This window comes from Stenella coeruleoalba (assembly GCF_951394435.1).
Source record: "Stenella coeruleoalba genome assembly, chromosome: 3".
Taxonomy (NCBI): Eukaryota; Metazoa; Chordata; class Mammalia; order Artiodactyla; family Delphinidae; genus Stenella; species Stenella coeruleoalba.
The window spans coordinates 56,054,800-56,074,987 of NC_137148.1; the positions used below are offsets into that span (position 1 = coordinate 56,054,800).

The window sequence follows — 20,188 nt, forward strand, 5'->3', positions numbered from 1 at the left end:
TAATACCTCAAAACAATACTTCAGGGAAAAAAAAAAACTGGAAGTGATTCGCTGATGCTAAAGTTTGCTTGGACAAACTAACAAGCGTGAGGCCAGAATTTCTGAAAAAGGAGAGCAGTAGATGCTTTGCAGGATTTTATAACATGACGTGAAGAAGCCAGCTCCTTCCATCTCGCTAGTACGGCACTTCCTCAGATACAGGCCAAGGTGAGCTACACACAGTCCCTGTGCTCATCTTCAAGTCAGCACTGAATGTTTGAGGAGACGAAAGTCTGTCTGTGAACAGAGAAAGAGTGGCCAGACATAAGAAGAATGACTTGGTTCTGAAGAACATTGGAGAGACAATGGCTTAACAGATTTAAGAAGACACATGTAGATGAAAGTGTGTAGAAACAGGCACTCATATATTGCTGGTAGGTAATTATCCTCAGATACCATGTATAAAATAGCATATCTACAAGGGTCTTTATTCTTAAAAATCTATCTTCTAATCCTTCAATAATGTCATTCCCTTCTTCACTTCTGAACCTACAGGGTCTTCAAAAACTGGCAATTTTTCCAGATTTCTCAATTTTTAGGAGCAGTGAGGCCCTCCGGGGAGAACAGGATGCAGGAAGACATTTTCTTCTGTGTATTGTTTGTGAAGCACATATTTCCAAGTATTAAGTGAACTGATCAAAGTCCTAGTTTGCTCAGACACTCACAGTGTATGGTTGTTGTCCCATATTTAATATAATTATTAAGATTTCTTCTCACAGATGTCCTGATATGGACGACAAACTATATGATCACTCTATTTATAAGGCATCTTTGTGCAGGTGTGTGACAGCTTTGCCTAGATGACTTTGCATTCCTCTCTAAGATATGGAAGAGGGTCCCCCACATCCCAAACTCCCTTGTCTTGGGTTGACTCAAGGGCTCTTGGGCACTTGGGACTGAGACAGCCTTGAGTCCTCATAAACAAGATGGGATCCCTGAGCGTTCCATCAAATGCACCCCCGTTAAGCTGTCATTTATCCAGTTGGAACTGTGTGTGTGTGTGTGTGTGTGTGTGTGTGTGTGTGTGTGTGTGTGTACGTACTCACATAAATGGGTGTGGTAGGAACCTAATCTTTCCATGGGTCAGAAGAAAAGTAGAAATATGGAGAGAAATGCTCTTTATTACTGGAAATGCCTGATCTGTCTGTTCGCAATACAAAGGAGAGAGAGAAAGGTTGAGATGTATTTAAGGCCACCATTGACTCCAGGGTCCACTCCCTCCCCTGCCCCCAGGCACACACTTCAGTGAGAGTGGCTCTAATAGGAATGTTTTTTGTAAAAGGCAGCCTGTCTCCGAGCTGCTGTACAGCGACCAGTGACGCTGGTTGTCTCTATAGAGACGAGTCGCTTTCCTAGGAAACGTCGGTAAGCAGGAAACCGTAGCAACCGGTTGAAGGCCTTGGGTTTTTTTTTAATATGAGGATTTTCTGTACTTGAATTCAAAAGACCCCTCCCTGGGAAAGCAGCTTGTGTCAGGCAGAAGAGGGTGGGCTAGTTTGCCTGGAGGCTGAGAATTTGGGAATAAGATTGGAAGGCTGTTGGTGGACCAGGGTAGGAGAGGGAGGAAGAGAGGTTACTGTTTGCCATGCCAGGTTGGCTGGTTACAGCCTGAATTCATCTTCAGCCTGCTGTATGGGAGCCCACCACTGCCAATTAATCCACGAAATGATACCCCTAGGGACAAAACAAAGCTTCGATCACCTTAGCAACCTCATCATGGTTTTCCTTTTCATCTGGCAAATTCCGGGCATTAGTAGCAGGGAGAGATCAGGAGCTCAGAGGTTGCAAATCCAAACGCTATACAACCCAGCGAACCTGCTTACTTGGCACAAAGTAAATGCTCCATTTAACTGACATTTAGTTCCTGCCTCTTCCCGTGGAATCAGCGCAAACATCACTTCTTAAGGAACGTCTTCGTTCTTAGTGAGAGATTGCACTGGGCTGCATGTAAAGAGAACCAACTGAGGAGTTTGACCAAATAGGGATACTTTTCACCTAAGAAGTCTGGAAGTGGGCAGTTCAGGGGGCTGCCAGCTCCGTGGTGTCATTCACGTCCTAGCTCCGTTTGGCTCTCTGCTTGGCCATTTTTGGAAAGTGTCCCTCCACGGTATAAGAGAGACCCCCTCCAGTCATCATTCCAGGTAGGATGAAGGAGCAGCAAAAATTAAGGAGGAAAGAGAGGTGCCCACGTAAAGAAGCAAGACCTTTCCCAGCAGGTTTCTAGTTCCTTCTCATTGGCCAGAACTGGGTCTTATGACTCTAGCCTCCAGGGAGGCTGTGATGTGTGGGTTTTTGGCTGAGCAAGTTGCCACCATAAACAAAACAGTGGTTGCGTTTTTTCCTTTTTTTTTTTACTTAACTAAAATTCATTTATTTTTCATTTACATTAAATCACATTACCCTAAAAATTTAATATACATATTTTACACATAAAATTTAAACTTAGAAATGAAGCAACTGGTCTTGCTTTTACAACCCTTTCCGCCCAAAATATGAAAAGAGTATTCTGGCTCCATGGCTCAGAGGGATAGGACACTGATATGAGTGTTAGAAAATGAACAAATAGTTCTTCATCATGAACAGCAGAAAGGCAATATTCAGACATGGCAGGTGTCTGCCCAACTATCGGACCTCAGTATTGAGGTAGAGTATCAATCACGTTGACCGAGTCCTTCACTAGGAAGCATCATCAAACACTGTGATAGCGTCAGCTCCAAAATGGCTTGCAGTCTTACCGGAATCAATTCTCGGTCCCCAACATTCAGAGAATTCACAACATACATATTCCATCCACTGTCAACCTAGAGTGAAAATGTAGTCAGTTCTGTTGTTGGGCCATTATCTGGCTACCTGGCTGAATTTCCATTTTCAGGTTCTATACGGAGGCTGTGGCGTAGGAGTGGATGACTACCTACATCTTATGATTTCAGGGGGTCCCAGAAATTAACGTCCAGAGTAAATCTGTAACAGCTGTGAGCTGGTGGTCATCACCCAGACAACCACACTGCATGAACCACAAACTATGAAATATTAACCTACATAAACAGGGGGAAATATTCAGGGTTCTCCCAAAAAACAGAACCAAAGGGCTGTGTATATATAGAGAGAGAGGGACATTTATTATAAGGAATTGACTCACATGATTATGGAGACAGGTCCCAAATCTGCAGGGTGAGTCAGCAAGCTGGAGACCCAGGAGGGGCAATGGTTTAGTTCCAGTCTGAGTCTGAAGGCCTGAGAACCAGGTGAGCCAATGGTGTAGCTCCCACCTGAAGGCCGACAGGCTCAAGACATAGGAAGAGCCAATGTTTCGAGACCAACAGTAGAAGAAAAGCCAATGTCCCCGTTTGAAGGCAGTCAGGCAGTAAGAATTCCATTACTTGGGATGAGGCCAGCCTTTTTGTTCTATTCAGGCCTTCAGCTGATTGGACAAGGCCCACCCACATTAGGGAAGGCAATCTGCTTGACTTAGTCTACCAATATAAATGTTACTCTCATGCAAAAACACCTTCAGAGAAACACCCAGAATAATGTTTGACCAAATATCTGGGCACCCCGTGGCCCAGTCAAGTGGACACATAAAATTAACCATCACAAAGGGTAATTTAGTGGTTTGGAGAAGGCCCAACTGTCACAATTCCACCCAATTCCCCCTTTTTTGTTTTGGCCACGCCTCGTGGCTTGCGGGATCTTTGTTCCCTGACCAGGGGTCAAACCCCGGGCCCCTGCAGTGGAAGCATGGAGTTCTAACCACTGGACTGCAGGGAATTCCCTCCACCCAATTCTTTTTTTAATTTATTTATTTAATTTATTTTATTTTTGGCTGTGTTGAATCTTGGTTGCTGTGTGCGGGCTTTCTCTAGTTGCGGCGAGTGGGGGATACTCTTCATTGCAGTGCGCGGGCTTCTCATTGCAGTGGCTTCTCTTGTTGCAGAGCACGGGCTCTAGGTGCACGGGCTTCAGTAGTTGTGACTTGCGGGCTCTATAGCACAGGCTCAGTAGTTGTGGCACATGGGCTTAGCTGCTCCACGGCATGTGGGATCTTTCCGGACCAGGGCTCGAACCCGTGTCCCCTGCATTAGCAGGTGGATTCTTAACCACCCTGCCACCAGGGAAGCTGGGGAGAGGTGTGACGAGATGGTTTTCAGAGCGTATGTGCAAGTTGGGCCAGGGGCATCAATGCCTACAAGTCATAACCATCTCCAAGAAAATACAGTTTTATGGGCCTTGGGCCAAAGTAGGTAAAGGTTTGGACTGTGCCCAGCTTAAGACAGAACAGCTGCCTGTACAAAAGGCCAGTACATCAGACCACTCTTATATGTATTCTAGAATTTCTGTCTCAGGTCCCAAAATATGTCAGCCTTTTGCTGGAGAATACTCATACCGAAGTAGAAGGCAGAGACGTACACCGGCCCGCTGAGCGCCTGGTCGCACAGCACCTTGGCCAGGACGGTGCGCATGCTCCATCAGGCGCAGCCGCACGTAGTTGAAGTTCGCGTGGAAGGCCACGGCCACGGTGGCCATGCGCTGTGTGTGCCGCCGGTCGGCAGGGCCTCCCCGCGGCCACTGCTGCAGTGCGTCGCCAGCTGAGAAGAGCGCGGCGTAGAGCAGCAAGTTCGTGGGCCAAGGGTAGCACCGGGCGGTGCACAGGAGCGCCCGCCACCAGCCCGCCATGCCTCCAACCACTGGGCGCCGCAGTGGTTGTGTTTTAAGGGCAGAGCTTATTTAAGAATAAGTATGGACAAACAGCTAGTGTTATCTGCTGCACCTTGCCTGATGGCCTTGTGCAGGAGTGTGCTGGAAAATGTTTAATAACCAGCCATCTGGGACAAAAAAGGACACTGGTTTGTCGTGCTTGCCAATTTCTGTGGTATAAATACCTGATCATGGCCAATTTCAAGCTATTGACATGATGACGCTTCCCCCCCTGGAAGCTTATAGAGAGAGACTTGAGGAGTTCCATTAAGAAGTGACACACAGCCTGGAGCCAAATACAGACAGGTATTGGGTCTTCTCTGTTCCAAAAAGTACTGGGGGCAAAGCACTACTACTACTCCTCCTCTCTGAAAAGGGTCCTACCTCTGCTCTACTGACATGAATTAGAAATGTAGGAGCAAGGTGGAGTGTTCCTAGCTTAGTGGCTCAGCCCTACAGATCCCAGGTTTCCATGTAGCTCCTGACCCATGGGACATCTTTTAGAAAATTAACATTGGTTGCCGCTCTAACATGAGTTAAGCTTTTGCTCAGGGTTCAGGAGCCCAGTGCTTCAGTCTCCAGCACTCAGGCAGGAATGATACTATGGGAAAACTGACAGCCTCACCCCCAACTCTCTGGAGACAGTGTAGCATAGAGACAAAGTAAAGAAGGAACACGGAGAATGGGGTGAAAAAATCACTGAGTTGTCTAGTCTGCTGGCTAGTGCACAGCTGGAAGAAGGAGAAGCTGGAATGTCTCCTGCATGTATCTCTGTGTTGGTCTCTGACCTTGTAATTCTGGCCACCCTCAAGTTTTATGAGCCCTGCATCCAACTGATTGGCTGGAAAGCTGTTCCTCATGTTCTACGGTTAAAGCCAAATTCCCTGAGAGATGGGTTTCAGGGCTTACAGCCTGTACCACATTAACAATTGTCTAAATGAGATGCAAATGTTGCCTAGTAGAGGATGAAGTGACCTGTGATGGTGCATTTTGGGACTAGCCACCACAGACTGGACCATTTGGGATCCCCTCAATAAAGCTTAAAGAAAGTCTCACTTATTACATGCTCACCTAAGATGGAAAAGTCTGGCTTTGTGAAACCAAGAGAAAGATAGAACCAGTACCCTCATTTTCAGGCTGTGAGGCAACTCAGTTTATCAAAATAATATCAGGCAGTGTCCATGACTTGATTTATTAAAGACAGTTAGTCTTGGGCTCCTTTACTACTTTCAGGGAGTAGAAGCATCTAAAAAGAAGTACAGACTTAGTTCCAGGTTCATCAGTTCCTGATGTAAAGCAAATAAAGTTCACATTTATTGTCAAGGGGCTGTTATCCAAGCCCGGGGTCCCAGCATGCACAGAGACCTCCAGGTAACTGCTGTGGTGCATAGGAATGAAGTGCCTAAGTACAATGCTTGGTTTCTGCAGGCTAATAATAGACAACACTGTCCCTCTAGTGGCAGGAACCTGAATTGCAGGCCCAGCGCCTTGGAGGGACCCATCAGCAAAAGGACGGAGTTATGTCTCACTAATTCAAATATCACAAAAACTTACATTTTTATAGGACTTACAACTTTAAAAGTTCTTTCACATGAACTCCCTCTTTTGACCCTCACAACCATTCCATGAAAAACGGTTTGCATTTCATTTTTCAGATGAGGATATAAAACATAAGCTGTTTAAGACCACGTAGCTATTAATGGACTCAGGTCTCCTGACTTTAAATTTAGACCTCTTTCTACCACATCGTGCTTCTTTCCTCTTCTGGACATCAAAATGAACTGTTCTGTGTTATGTCCAGGTCTGAGATGTCACCATGATGTGGAAATGAATATGATTGTCCCTTGTGCAGTCACTGTATTGCCCCCATCCTAGACAACGGTTGAGGAAACTTGGCTTTGCAGGGAAATGCTTTAACCTTAAGAGACAAATAGTGAGAATTTCAGATACTACTGAAGGCAAGTGGAGGAGAGGTTTCCAACTTGGAAGGTCAGACCTTGGAAGCAGCCTCCTGTTCTCCAGAGCAGGACTGGAGCTGGAAGGAACTAAAGTTCCAAAGTCCATAAGGTCTCCTGCCCCTAAAATTTCTCTCCTATCAGTGGGTTGATGTGTGACCGTCCTTTATAAGGAGAAAAGGCTTTTATTTAGCAATCAGGGCTAAGGCTTACAATGCAAATGACCCTGGGAGAGAGAATACATTGGCTTAAATTTGCACTAGGTTGGAAATGATTGATTTCCTGACAGCCATTTTGCTGCAGTGTGGCAGAGGCGGGAGGGGAGATTCAGAATGCCATGTAGAAGCGGAGAGTGGATGACGGTTATGCAGAGGACCATTTCTGAAGATATGCCCCGCCTGCAGGACTTTCTCCTGAGAAGTAAACCAGCCACAGCTGTCCCTCTCCCCACCACCCTCTCACCTTGACCCTCAGCTTTTGACTCAGCCTCTCCTTCCAGGCAGAGCTTCAGCTACTTAGCTTGGCGACCCTAACCCCAGGATGAACTCTGCATCCAGCTCTCGGCTCCTCAGACTGCCTCATGCTCTTCTCTTTCATGACTCCTTGGAGGCCTTTGAGGGAGCAGACATGGAGGGGAGGAAGCTGCTGCCAGCTCCTCTGCATCCTCTCGTGCTCCCGAGGGTATATCTGAGCCTTTTCCTGGATCTTAAAACAATTAAGAAATTGAATTAGTGTGCTGGAAGACCCCACTGGATGGACACACAGCAGAAAGAAGAACATTTCCTTTGCAGGGAATGTATATAGAGTGAGCATTCATGGGTGTGTCCGTGTATGAGCGTAAAGAGAGCATTTTTGCTATATTCCATTGTCCTGAAATGAAAGCCATCTATGTTACAAGTATTCCCCAACAGGCACACATACACAACACACACACACACACACACACACACACACACACACACACTCTCTCACACACCCTATGGGCTCCTTTCTGAATGGATTTTCATCTCCTGAACTTTTTGCCATAGGCTTTGTCTTTCCCATGACGCAGAAAAGACTAGGGAAGAAAGTGATCAAATGGAAACCCTGGGCCCCTTCTCCACTGAGTCATTGAATGCCCAGGGCTGGACCACCAAGGGCCTAGCACTCTCAGCAAGGCCCAGGCCCCATCTTGCTGCCCAGCACACAGCAGGCACTGGAAGAACTCTGGGGCATAGCCAGCTCCCTGGAAGGGCAATGCTTCCTTGCCGTGGAATTGCTCTTCTCATTTTTATGTACATGAAACCACTGCCCCCAACTCTGGATGCAGCTGCTTTTTTCCATGTAATTAGATCCTTTCCAACAACCAGCCACCAACAGATTTCCAGAAAAGACCCAGGAAAAATTGTGTAGCCTATCCTCAACCTGGTTCCCTGCTTCTGTGGGAAATTCTCTCAGAGGGGAGAGCAAAGAACCTGGGCAGCCCTTCATCTAAAGACTCAGTCACTGGCCTAGTACCCACCCTGCCAAGGCCATTTCCAGGGTTAACCCAGAAGGATGGAAGCACTGTGTGTTGGGGGGAGGGTGGGGGCTTGTAATACGCTGGTCTGACCGGAACTCCTTGAATCTCTATCACTCATCTCATATATCCCAGGACCAGCCCACAGGTGTGTGCTTTGGGCAGTGCAGAAAGAGTCGGGGGAAGGTTGCTGAACTCCGAAGAGGAGAAGAAGGTATGAAAACACTTCGAAGGAAAAGAAGGGTGTGGGCGGTGGGTGGAATGGAAAGAGACCAAGGGAAATAAGTTACTCCTCCAATTACAAGGAGCGCTAACTGGATGGGCTTGTCCCTGCAGCGAGGCAACAGGCAGCAAGTCAGGGTACAGACAGCCAGGCCTGCCTGCAGTCCTGAATCGAGGGCTGGGGTTTGGTGTTTTGCTAGATGAACAGGAGCGAAACCTTGAAAACTTGCTTGATTCCATCAAATGCTTTCACTGATTAAAGGCTTAGAAGCTGCCAGAGTTCTTTAATTCCTGCTGCTACCAAACAGGCGTGGTAGGTGAGCCCCGCAAACGCTTATCTGAATTTAAAGGGAGTCGAGACCGAGGCCTTGACGAGGGGCTGGAGTGCAAGCATGAGTCCCAGGGTGAGAGACTCGGGAACTGCCGGCTGATGTTAAAAATAACATTCTGCTTTGGGTAGGCTCAGTGTCTGCCAGGGACTTCAAGAGAAAGATTAGCACATCTCTGAAGCTCCTGCTGGCCCAACGGTGGCATCCTGGGAAGGGAAGGGAGGAAGAAGAACCAAACAGGCCCGAGGAGGAATGACCTTCTGGCCTGAATGTCAGCAAACCGACCCCGCTGTCAGGTTCCTGGGCTTGGGCTCGTGGCTGAAGCTCCTCCCAGGAAGACCGTGATCCTCCTGGGTGAGAGGCCAGCTTGCTGTGGGACGTGCAGAAGAGATTCTGTGCCCCCCATGAGCAGCCCCAGCACCTACTCTGAGTAGAACCCAGAGCACAGAGGCCCCCTTGGATGAAGACAAAACCTTAGCTGGATCAATGGCAATACTTCTGGACCTGGCCAACAAAACCAGATGGAGCCCTGAGGGCCTCCATTGAGAAAGCGGGGTCTTTTCTGTGTGCCTAGTTATCCCTTTATTTCAAGGCACAGTTCTTTCAAGAAGATAGAACCTGGAAAAGTATCTTTAATGAAGACCATAAAATCAGAATGCAGCTGTGGATCCCCAAGCCCATCTTCCTCATTTTACAATCGAGGAAACAGAGGTCAAGGCCACACAGTGAGAGGCAGAGATGGTAGAGCCCATGGTTCCCATCTGAGCCTCATTCACTCCACCTGCTACCTCTGCTTTGTACCACCTGCAGGAATTCCCAGCCAACCCACCAGGCAACCGTGAACTGAAAATTCTTTTTTAATAGACTTTATCTTTCAGAACTGTTTTAGGTTTACAGCAAAGTTGAGTGGAAGGTACGGAGATTTCCCCCACACGTACAGCCTCCTCCATTAACAACATCCTCCACCAGAGTGGTCCATTTGTAGCAAGTGAGGAACCTACCCTGACACATCGTAGTCACCCAGAGTCCATAATTTATATTACGCCTCACTCTTGGTGGTGCCCATTTGTGGGTTTGGATAAATGTATGATGACGTATATCCACCATTACAGCATCATACAGAGTGCTAGTATGTACTGTCTCATCCTAAAAATTCTTGCACAGAGAATTTTCACGACAACTCCTATAACAACGAATGAATCACAAGGCTTAGTTGCTGTTAGTCTGGGGATTCATCTGTGGTGCACAGCCGCCTAGGTGCTCACTGGCTTGAAGCCATTCTGCTCCCCACGTTCCTTGCTGCTCCTGGGATGGAAGTGTTTAGACGTGCAGGTCCAGGATGAGGATGCAGGCACCTCAGACTGGCAGACAGGGTCAAGACAGGGCCAAGGTGTGATATATAGGTTGTCATTGTAGACGGATTTCTTTGAAAGCTCCTAGTTCCACCCCTATAATACCTGCATGCACGTACACACACACACACACACACACACACACGCATACACACCCCTTCCATTCCTTTCTTCTAGTACAGTGAACTTCTCTCCATCCTTTTGAAGGATCCTAGTGCCCTTTTGCACCGTATTTCAGTCTGACTATAAAGTGCTTCAGGAAGGGATCCAATGTCAGTTATTTGTGATTCAGTGTCAGCTGAAGCCATTGCGTTTTCCTTCCTGGGATATTTGCACCATGGGCCTTAGCTCTCCTTGTATAATGAAAAGTTTTATCTTTTAGAAATTTTAGATACCTAAAGCAGGTGAGAAGAAGAAGGCTTTTCCCTGGGTCCTTGAAATCACCTAAACTAGTACCTGCTTCTCCTTTGCCTGGCACAGGTTCTAGCCTCCCTTCAGCCAGACACAATGGGGAAGAGCCAACACAGGACGTGAATACAGAAGGGGATTTGAATTAGAAATGGTCCTTTGGAGCAAAAACTGAAGTTTTATTTTTCCAAAATATAAAGCAAGTAAGAATAGATCCCTGACTCAATGCTATGGCACAGATGTGTGGTGTTAGAGGAAAAAGCACTGGAAAGACAAGGATTCTAGTCCTGGGTTCATATAAAAGTGGCTGTGGGACTTTTCAAGTCATTCTACTTCTGTGAGCCTTGATTTCTTGCTCTCTAAAATGTGTGGGTTGGATTAAATGTTTTCTGCAATTTCTTCCAGCTCCAGTGTTCTACAGTTCTATAGTTAGAAGAGGAGCTAAAATCAAACCAGATGAATTCAGGGTGTCAGGCTCCCCACATCCTTTGCTTTTGACAAAGGTGATTGAAGTGGCTGGAGGAAGCTATTTTCACCAAACCTAGGCTGGCCCTATCCCAGGAAGTAGGTGCTAACGCCCAGGAGATTGCAAATGCCACTATGACAAAGAGCCGGGCTCCATTTTAAAAGGAAAGCATATTGATTTTTGGAATAGCCATCTCCTAGAGAATGTAACTTTGAGCCAAACCAAGAAAATTTATGAGGGTTCAGTCTATTCTTATAAAGTTTTTAAATCAATAGGCTGCCTGGAAGAACCTGGCCATTGTGATGGCTCAAGAAGGCAGACGCAAGGATAGTCATACTGGCCTCAGATGTAACAGACAAAGTGAATCATATGACAGAGGGGAGGTCTGGGCTCTTGTATCTGGTGGAAAGCGTACTAGGCTTGGATCTGGAGTTAAGACACGTAGGTACAACTTCCAGCTCTGATACCAGTCATAGGTAAGCTACATCACTAAGGGACCATATCTGTCTGGCTGACTATTGTAAACAGTGCCTGGCATCTAGTAGGCACTCAGTAAATATTTTTTGAATCATTGTTTTGCAGTGTCACATAATCACTGACCCTCGGCTTTCCTATCTTACTTGCTCTTTCATTGGATCCCTTCTCAGTCTCCCTACCACTGCTTCCTTATCTAGGTCATTATTGTCGCTGCCTAGATTATTGCAATAGGCTTCTAACGTCCTCACTGCCTCTGGTCTTGCTGCCAATCTAGCCCATTTTCCACACTGCAGCCAGAGCAATCTTTCTGAAATGAAAGTCTGGCCATATTACTCCGTTTTTAAAAAAGTCTTCTAAATTGTCATATTTATTGGCATAAAATTGTTCATAACACACTCATCTTCTTTTAATGTCTATTAGATCTATAATATCATCTTTCTACTTTAATGCCCAATATGTGGTAGTATTTAGTAAATGTTTCATATGTACTTGAAAAGAATGTGTTCTGAAGTTGTTTGTTGCAGTTTTCAATTAGGTAAAGTTGTCTAACCATATTTCAAGCTTCTATTTCCTTAATGGTTTTTTTGTCTACTTGCTCTATCAGTTACTGAGTTATGTTAAAATTTTCAGTTATGATTTTGTATTTGTTTATTTCTCCTTTTAGTCTGTCAAATTTTGCTTTACATATCTTAAAGCTGTTACTAAGTTCATACAATTTAGAATTTTTCTGTTCAATTGACCCTTTTGTCATAATGAAAATTTATGTTTCCTCTTTTACTGCATTAGTCTAAGTAGACAGATTAATTTTATTAATCTTTTCAGCACTCTATATGTAGTAATACTTTTTGACTGGTCTTTTTTTGGTTGAAATTAAGATACCCATACTAGTCTTTGGTTTATATAGTGTATCTTTTTCCACCTTTTTTCTTTCAACCTTTCTATATCCTTGTGAAATAATAAATATATATATAAGTGTATATGTGTATGAATATGTGTATGTATAGGTATATGTGTATATATACCTGTATGTGTATATGAGTATGTATATGTGTATATGTACATGTATATGTGTATGAATACGTAATGTGTATATGTACCTGTATATGTGTATGAATATGTATATGTGTACCTGTATATGTGTATGTGTATGAATACATAATGTGTATATGTACCTGTATATGTGTAAGAATATGTATATGAGCATATGTACATGTATATGTGTATGAATATGTATATGGGTATATATAGCTGTATATGTGTATGAATATATATATGTATATGCATATATCTCTGCCCCTGGTTTCTGACACATTGCTCCTAAAACCCTTGTAATCTTCTGAGTCATAGGAGTGCTAGGAGCACCTCTTATTCTAATATTTGATCTTTTACTCCAGACCCTAACACAGACCTCCTAAATCCCTTGGAATTTCCTGGGTAATAGGAATGTTTTGTTTTAATAATATGACTCTTGTTGGACTCCTAGATGGGGACTGGTCACCAGAAAGACCAAACCATGCTTAGAACCTTGGAACTTTCAGCCCCAACACCCATCCTCATGGGAGGGGAGAGAGGCTGGAGATTGAGTTAATAATGCCTATGTGGTGAAGCCTCAATAAAAATCCCTGAAGTATGGGGTTTGGAGAGTTTCTGGGGTTGATGAATACATCCATGTGCTGGGAGGGTGGCACATCCCAACTGCATGGGGACAGAAGCTCCTGCACTCACTCTATGTACCTGTTGGTCTGACTGTTCAACTGTATCCTTTATCATATCCTTTATACTATATAATACACTGGTACATATAAGTATTTCCCTGAATTCTATGAGCCGTTATAGCAAATTATTGAACCTGGGAGGGTGTCGTGGGAACCCCCAATTTGTAGCCAATTTGGACGGAAGTGTGGGTAACCTGGGGACTACTTGTGATTGGCATCTGAAGTGGGTGCAGTCCCATGGAACTGAGTCCTTAATCTGGGGCATCTGATGCTAACTCTAGGTACATAGAGTCAGAATTGAATTGAATTTTAGGACATGAAGCTGCTGTTGGAGAATTGGTCGGTGTGGGGTAAAACCCATACATTGTGTGGCCAGAAGTGTTTAGTACGTAAAGAAAATAGAGCTTTTTTTCCCTTTCAATCCTTATATGTAAAGTTTGTCTTTTAGAAACAGCATTTAATTGGTTTTTAAAGTTTTTCATAAATGTTGAAAGTCTTTGTCTTTCATTCAGTATTTATTTATAATTACTAGTAAGTACTGATATATTTGGTTTTAAGTATACATCTTTATGCCAATAAATTTAACAATTTGGATGAAATGAACAAGTTCTTGAAAAGCACAATTCCCTAAAATTAAAACAAAGATAAGTAGAATCTTCCCGTATCTATGAAATAATTTGGATTTCTAATTTAAAACATTCCTATATGGAAAACTCCAGGCTCTAATAGCTTCCAGATATTTTAATAGCTTCCAGATATTCTAATTCTTCCAGATATTTTTGGAAGAAATAATACTAATCTTACACAAACTCTTCCAGGAAAAAGAAGAAAAACAATGAATAATTCCCAACTCATTTTATAAAACCAGCATTACTTTCATCAGGTGATACCAACATCTGAGAATGACATTTCAAGAAATGAAAATCACAGACCAATCTTACTTATAAGCATAGAGGGAAAAAAACCTAAAGAAAATTTAATAAATTAAATCCATCAATATACAAAAAAAGATAATACATAAAGCCTATATGCCAGGAATGTAAGTTTGATTTAACATTCAAAAATCAATCAGTGTTTCACTATACGAATAGAATAGGGGAGAAAAATCTTATAAATCCTCTCAATAGATGTAGAAAAAAATGTGACAAAATTCAACATCCGTTCTTGATTTAAAAAACAAATCTCAGCAAACTGCATATAAAAGGAAATGTTCTACAGCATACATTATACTTGATAGCAAAATATTACACGCTCCTCCCTGAGTTCAGCAAAAAGACAAAAATGTCCACTTTCACCATTACCATTCAATATTATACTGGAGGCCCAGGCTAGTACAGTGAGCTTAGCATAAAGGAGGTACAAAGATTGGAAAGGAAGAAATAAAACTAGCATTATTTACAGAGTACATAATTGTGTAAAAATAAATAATTCAAAAGACTCTATCGCAAAACTATTAAAATTAATAAATAATTTAACAATATCACTCTATGCAAGGTCACCATACAGCAATCACTTGTACATACTAGCAAAAAAACAATTAAAAATTAAAAAAAATTTTAATGTCATTTTATAGTAGCATAAAAAAATAAAACATCTAGGAGTAAATCTTACACAAGACCTCTATGCCAAAATCTACAAAACATTATTGAGAGAAATGTTAAGTCCTCAGTAAACGGTTGGATGAATATGCCAAGTTAATGGGTTGAAAGACTCAGTGTTGTTAAGATGTCAGTTTTCCCCAAATTGATCCACAGATGAAATGCAATCCCAATCAAAATACCAGCAACTTTTAAAAAAAATAGAAATTGCCAAAATTTAAAAATTTACATAGATGTGAACAGAATATAGAACAGTTAACAATTTTGAAAACAAAAGGAACAAATCTGGGAGACTTACATTACCTGATTTTGAGACTCACTATAAAATTACAGCCATCAATTCAGTGTGGTATTGGCATACAGATAGATTAATAGATCAATGGATCATATTACAGTCCATAAAGAGACCCACACTTATATAGTCAATTGATTTTTGACAAAAGCTCCAAGATAATTCAATGGGGAATTCCAACAAGTTGTGTGGGAAAAAAATGATATTTATATGAGGAAAAAATGATTCTCAACCCCTATTGTATATCATAACAAAAATTTGTCTCAGATAGATCATAGATCTTCATGCAAAAGAGAAAACATAAAACTTCTAGATGAAAATAAATATCTTCACCTCCATGCGTTAAGCATTAATTTTTAAAATTGAAGTATAATTGACCTACAACATTATATTTGTTTCAGATGTACAACGTAATTCGATATTTGATATATTGTGAAATAATCACCACAGTAAGTCTAGTTAAATCTGTCACCGTACATAGTTACAGAATTTTTTCTTGTGACGAGAACTTTTAAGATTTATTCTCTTAGCAACTTCCAAATATGCAATACGGTATTACTAACTATAGTCATCATGCTGTACACTATATCCCTAAGACTTATTTATTTTATAACTGAAGGTTTGTACCTTTTGACTTCATCACTCACTTTGCCCACCTTCCATCCCCTGTCTCTGGCAACCACCAATCTGTTCTCTATATCTGTGAGCTAGGTTTTTTGTTTTTGTTTCTGACTCCACATAAAAATGAGGTCATACAGTATTTATCTTTCTCTGACATTTCATTTAGCATAATGCCCTCCAGGTCCACCCAAATGGCAAGTTTGTTGCAAATGGCAAGATTTCATTTTTTTATGGCTCAATAAAATTCATAGATATATGAATTTTCTTCATTCGTCAATGGACACTTAGGTTGTTTCCATATCTTGGCTATTGTAAAGGATGCAAGCAATAATTTCTTAAATAAAGCACAAAAAACACCACTGGGAAAAAAATGATAAATTGTATCTCAAAATTAAAACCCTGACTTTTGCTTTTAAAAAACTCTATTAAGAAGAGTGAGGGCTTCCCTGGTGGCACAGTGGTTGAGAGTCCGCCTGCCGATGCAGGGGACGCGGGTTCGTGCCCCGGTCTGGGAGGATCCCACATGCCGCGGAGCGGCTGGGCCCGTGAGCCATGGCCGCTGAGCCTGCGCTCTGCAACAGGAGAGGTCACAACAGTGAGAGGCCCGCGTACCGCAAAAAAAAAAGAGTGAAAAAGCAAGTCACACAGACTGGGAGAAAATATCTGCAATACATATATCTCACAAAGGATTTATGTCCAGACTATATAAATAACTCCTTAATAACAATAAAAAGCAAACAATCCAGCTTTGTAGAGATCGGATTTGATCAGACACTTAGCAAAAGGCATATGAACGGCCAATAAAAGATTCTCAACATCATTAGTCATTACGGAAATGCAAATTAAAACCATGAGATATGACTTCACACCCACTGAATAAACAATACCAGGAGTGGTTGAGAATGTGGAGAAACAAGACTTTTCAAAATTGTTGCTGGAAAATGTAGAATGACACAACGTCTTTGGGAAACAGCTTGGCGGTTGCTACTAAAGCCAAACTTATGCGTACAACTCTATGCTTGGGTATTTACCCAACAGAAATGAGTGCATATGTTGACCAAAGATGTGTACAAGAATATTCACAGCAGCTTTATTCATAATCACCAAAATCTGGACTCAATGTAAATGCCTATTAACAGGTGAATGGATACACAAATTGAGATATGTTCTTACAATGGAATATTGCACAACAATGAAAAGGGACAAACTATAGCAATAACCAGGATGAATCTCACAGGCATAAAGTTGAGTGAAAAAGCTAGACTCAAAAGGATACATATTATATAATTCCATTGATACAAAGTTCAGAATGAGGCAAAACTACTCTATGAGAGATTTTGGAAGAGTGGTTACTTTAGGAGAGGAGAATTGACTGATAAGGAGGCATGAAGAAGCCTCCTAGAGCTTGATCTAGGAGGAGGGTCCATGGTGTAGACATCTGTAAAATTGACACTTTAGATGGGATGACCAACTTGTCTCAGATTACCTGGAACTGACCTGGTTTTAAAACTAAAAGTCCTGTCCTGGGGAAACCAGAATGGCTGGTCCCTAACTTTAGGTTTGTGCACTTTGCCATATGTATGTTATTCCTCAATTTTTATAAATCTGGAAAAGAAAAAAAAAGCAATAAGGAAAAAAATGTTTTCAACAGCTCTCCATTGCCCTCAGGACAGAGTCCAAACTCCTTCCTTACGGTACGGAGAGCTTTTGCAGCGTGGCCCACGTGTGTCTCTTCATTTTCACGTCCTGCCTCACTCCTTGCCTCCTCTCTGCCAGCCACACTGACTGCTGACAGCTCCCTGAATATGCCTTGCTCTCTCTTGCATAAACTAGTCCCTCTGCTCAGAAACCCTTTCCCCTAGCTCCTCCCAGCTAGCTCCAATTCATCCTTCAAAACTCAGCTTGGATACCATCAGCTGTCGGAACGTTTCCCTGGCACATATCCAAGGTTTGGGATATGTCATAACACATGTATAAATGGTCAGTTATTTATTTATTCCTTTATTTAATAAAACATTAGATTAAGCTTCTAAAAAGGTGCCAGGAAGTACCCAGCCTTACAGGGCCTCACAGTCTAATAAGCATATAAATAGACCATGGCAGAAAATACAGGTATACGGGATACACACTAAGGCACCATCTCTCCCACCACAAGCCTGCAGGGAGAAAGAGGGCTTTTAACAGCTATTTCAAGAAGAAGAAATGATACCTACAAAATAACTTCTTTAAGCCTCTTTCAAACATTTATCACTTGCACAGATCAAAAGGTATCATTTTCTTTGAGTAATCTTTAAAATAACTCAGTTTTCTTGCTTTTCTGCTTCCCACCCCCAGTTTTATTGAGATATAATTGACATACAGCACTGTATAAGTTTAAGGTGCACCACATAATGATTTGCCTTACATACACCATGAAATGATTACCACCATAGGTTTAGTGAACATCCATCATCATTGCTTTCCTACTTTTAAATACCATCCAGAAAAGACAGTGGTACTCAGTAGCAGTGAATTGTCCAATGGTTATAACAGTGTTGTGTGCAATTGCACAAGGCTGTCTGAGTACTGAGGAAGTAGAGTGTAGTTAGGAGCAAATCCTCAGGTCGGACTACCTGGGCTTGTATACCTGATCAATCACTTTCCTAGAGCTTTGGGACCTTGCCCAAGTACTTAGAACTCCCTGAGCCCCAGGTTCTTCATATGCAAAATGGAATAACAATTGTACCTATCTCTTACAGTTACTGTAAGCATTAAATTAATCAGTACGCATAAAGGACTTGGAAAGGTGGCTGAAATATATACAGTCAGCACTCAGTGAGTGTAGCCATTCTTACGTGAAAGACTAGGCAACAGTGCAGACATGTCTCCTTTCATTATGACCCCACGTCTCCCCACCTCTCTTCTGAGCCTCAGGCTCACAGTTCTTACAGCCGAAAGGATGTTATCACCTGATTGAAATATGAGTAGCTCAAATTCAACATTAATCAATCCCAGATCCCCTTCTTGATTTTTTTCTTTCTTTTTTATTTAAAATTAATTATTTATTTATTTTTGGCTGCGCTGGGTCTTCTTTGCTGTGCGCATGCTTTCTCTATTTGCGTCGAGTGGAGGCTACTCTTCGTTGTGGTGCACAGTCTTCTCATTGTGGTGGCTTCTCTTGTTATGGAGCCCAGGCTCTAGAGCGCAGGCTCAGTAGTTGTGGCATGTGGGCTCAGTAGTTGTGGCTCTCAGGCTCTAGAGCGCAGACTCAGTAGTTGCGGCGCATGGGCTTAGTTGCTCCGTGGCATGTGGGATCTTCCCAGACCAGGGCTCGAACCCGTGTCCCCTGCGTTGGCAGGCGGATTCTTAACCACTGCACCACCAGGGAAGTCCCCCCCTTCTTGATTTTTTCTGACTAATTATCTGTTACCTAGACTAAAAACATCACAATCATACTTCTTTCCATCTTCTTCCATATCCAATTATTCAATAAGTCTTGAAAATTCTCACAGCCATTACTTTTTATTTTTTCTAGTTCCCTTGCCACTTCCAGAAATAGAATTTCAGATCATCACGCATTTGGGTTTCTTCCATAGCCTCTTAACTCACTCCCCTCTAATTCAGACTGGTCTTCCTAGATCATCCCTTGACCCCACACTCTTTTGCCCAAAAATCTTCAGTGGAACATAACTGTCCTTGGGAATCAGTCAAAACTCCACAGTCTGACATTCAGTGACCATCACAATCTGACCCAAATCCTACCTTTTCAAATCAATTTATCTTCTACACAAAATTTCTCTGTCAACTTGTTTACCTAATCTGTAGCACTGTCTGGCAAACTTGGCTGGAACGGGGCTAAGGTGCAAGGCCTATAAGGAGATTCTTTCATCCTCTAAGCCCAAACTTAGAGCTTAGCACCAGTCCCAAACCTAATGTGAATGAGGCAGAGAATACCAGTCCCAAACCTAATGTGAATGAGGCAGAGAACCCAAATACTCAAGACCAAAAGCAACCAAGATGGCTCCCCTCAGGCCAAAGTGATCCCTATCTTTCCCATCCAGCCACATGGAGAGAAAAGGGAGAAGAGAGGGCCGCACCCAGCTTTTTGCATCAGCTTTTAAAAATTCCAATGTTCGTCCCTGCCACCAAAGCCTGGTCCTATCATTGTCCTGAATCTGGCCAATTGGATTTGTAACTCCTCCTGGGGTGGAGAGAGTGAACTGGAGTTCTAGTGTCTTCCTTCACCTGGAGCCTCGACTTTATAGTGCTTCCCACCTCTTTACCTTGCTTACATCATTGACCCTGACTTGAATATCTTTTGCCTGTTGAAATTCTCCTTGAAGTCCTTCCAGATCTAGAATGACATTCTGCTTCTTGATCACCTTACTTCACACTCGTATCTTTTCAGTTCTAACAGCACTGACTGTACTCATTTGATACTTAGCATCTCCTGCCTTGCATTATTAGCTATATTTTCCTGGGTGTATATATCTACTTCTAACTGTACTTACAGCTCCTTAAGCTATAGACCATGTCCCTGTG

At 42.7% G+C, this 20,188-nt stretch overlaps 1 long non-coding RNA gene and 1 pseudogene across 2 annotated transcripts in view; one reads left to right on the forward strand and one right to left on the reverse strand.

Moving 5' to 3' along the window:
• The window catches only part of LOC307183581, a 137,892-nt gene that overhangs the window by 96,818 nt on the left and 20,886 nt on the right, over positions 1-20,188 (forward strand). The window lies entirely within an intron of this gene.
• LOC307184144 (mpv17-like protein) lies at positions 4,365-4,713 on the reverse strand (annotated as a pseudogene). Its single transcript has one exon. The product of its transcript is annotated as a mpv17-like protein (transcript).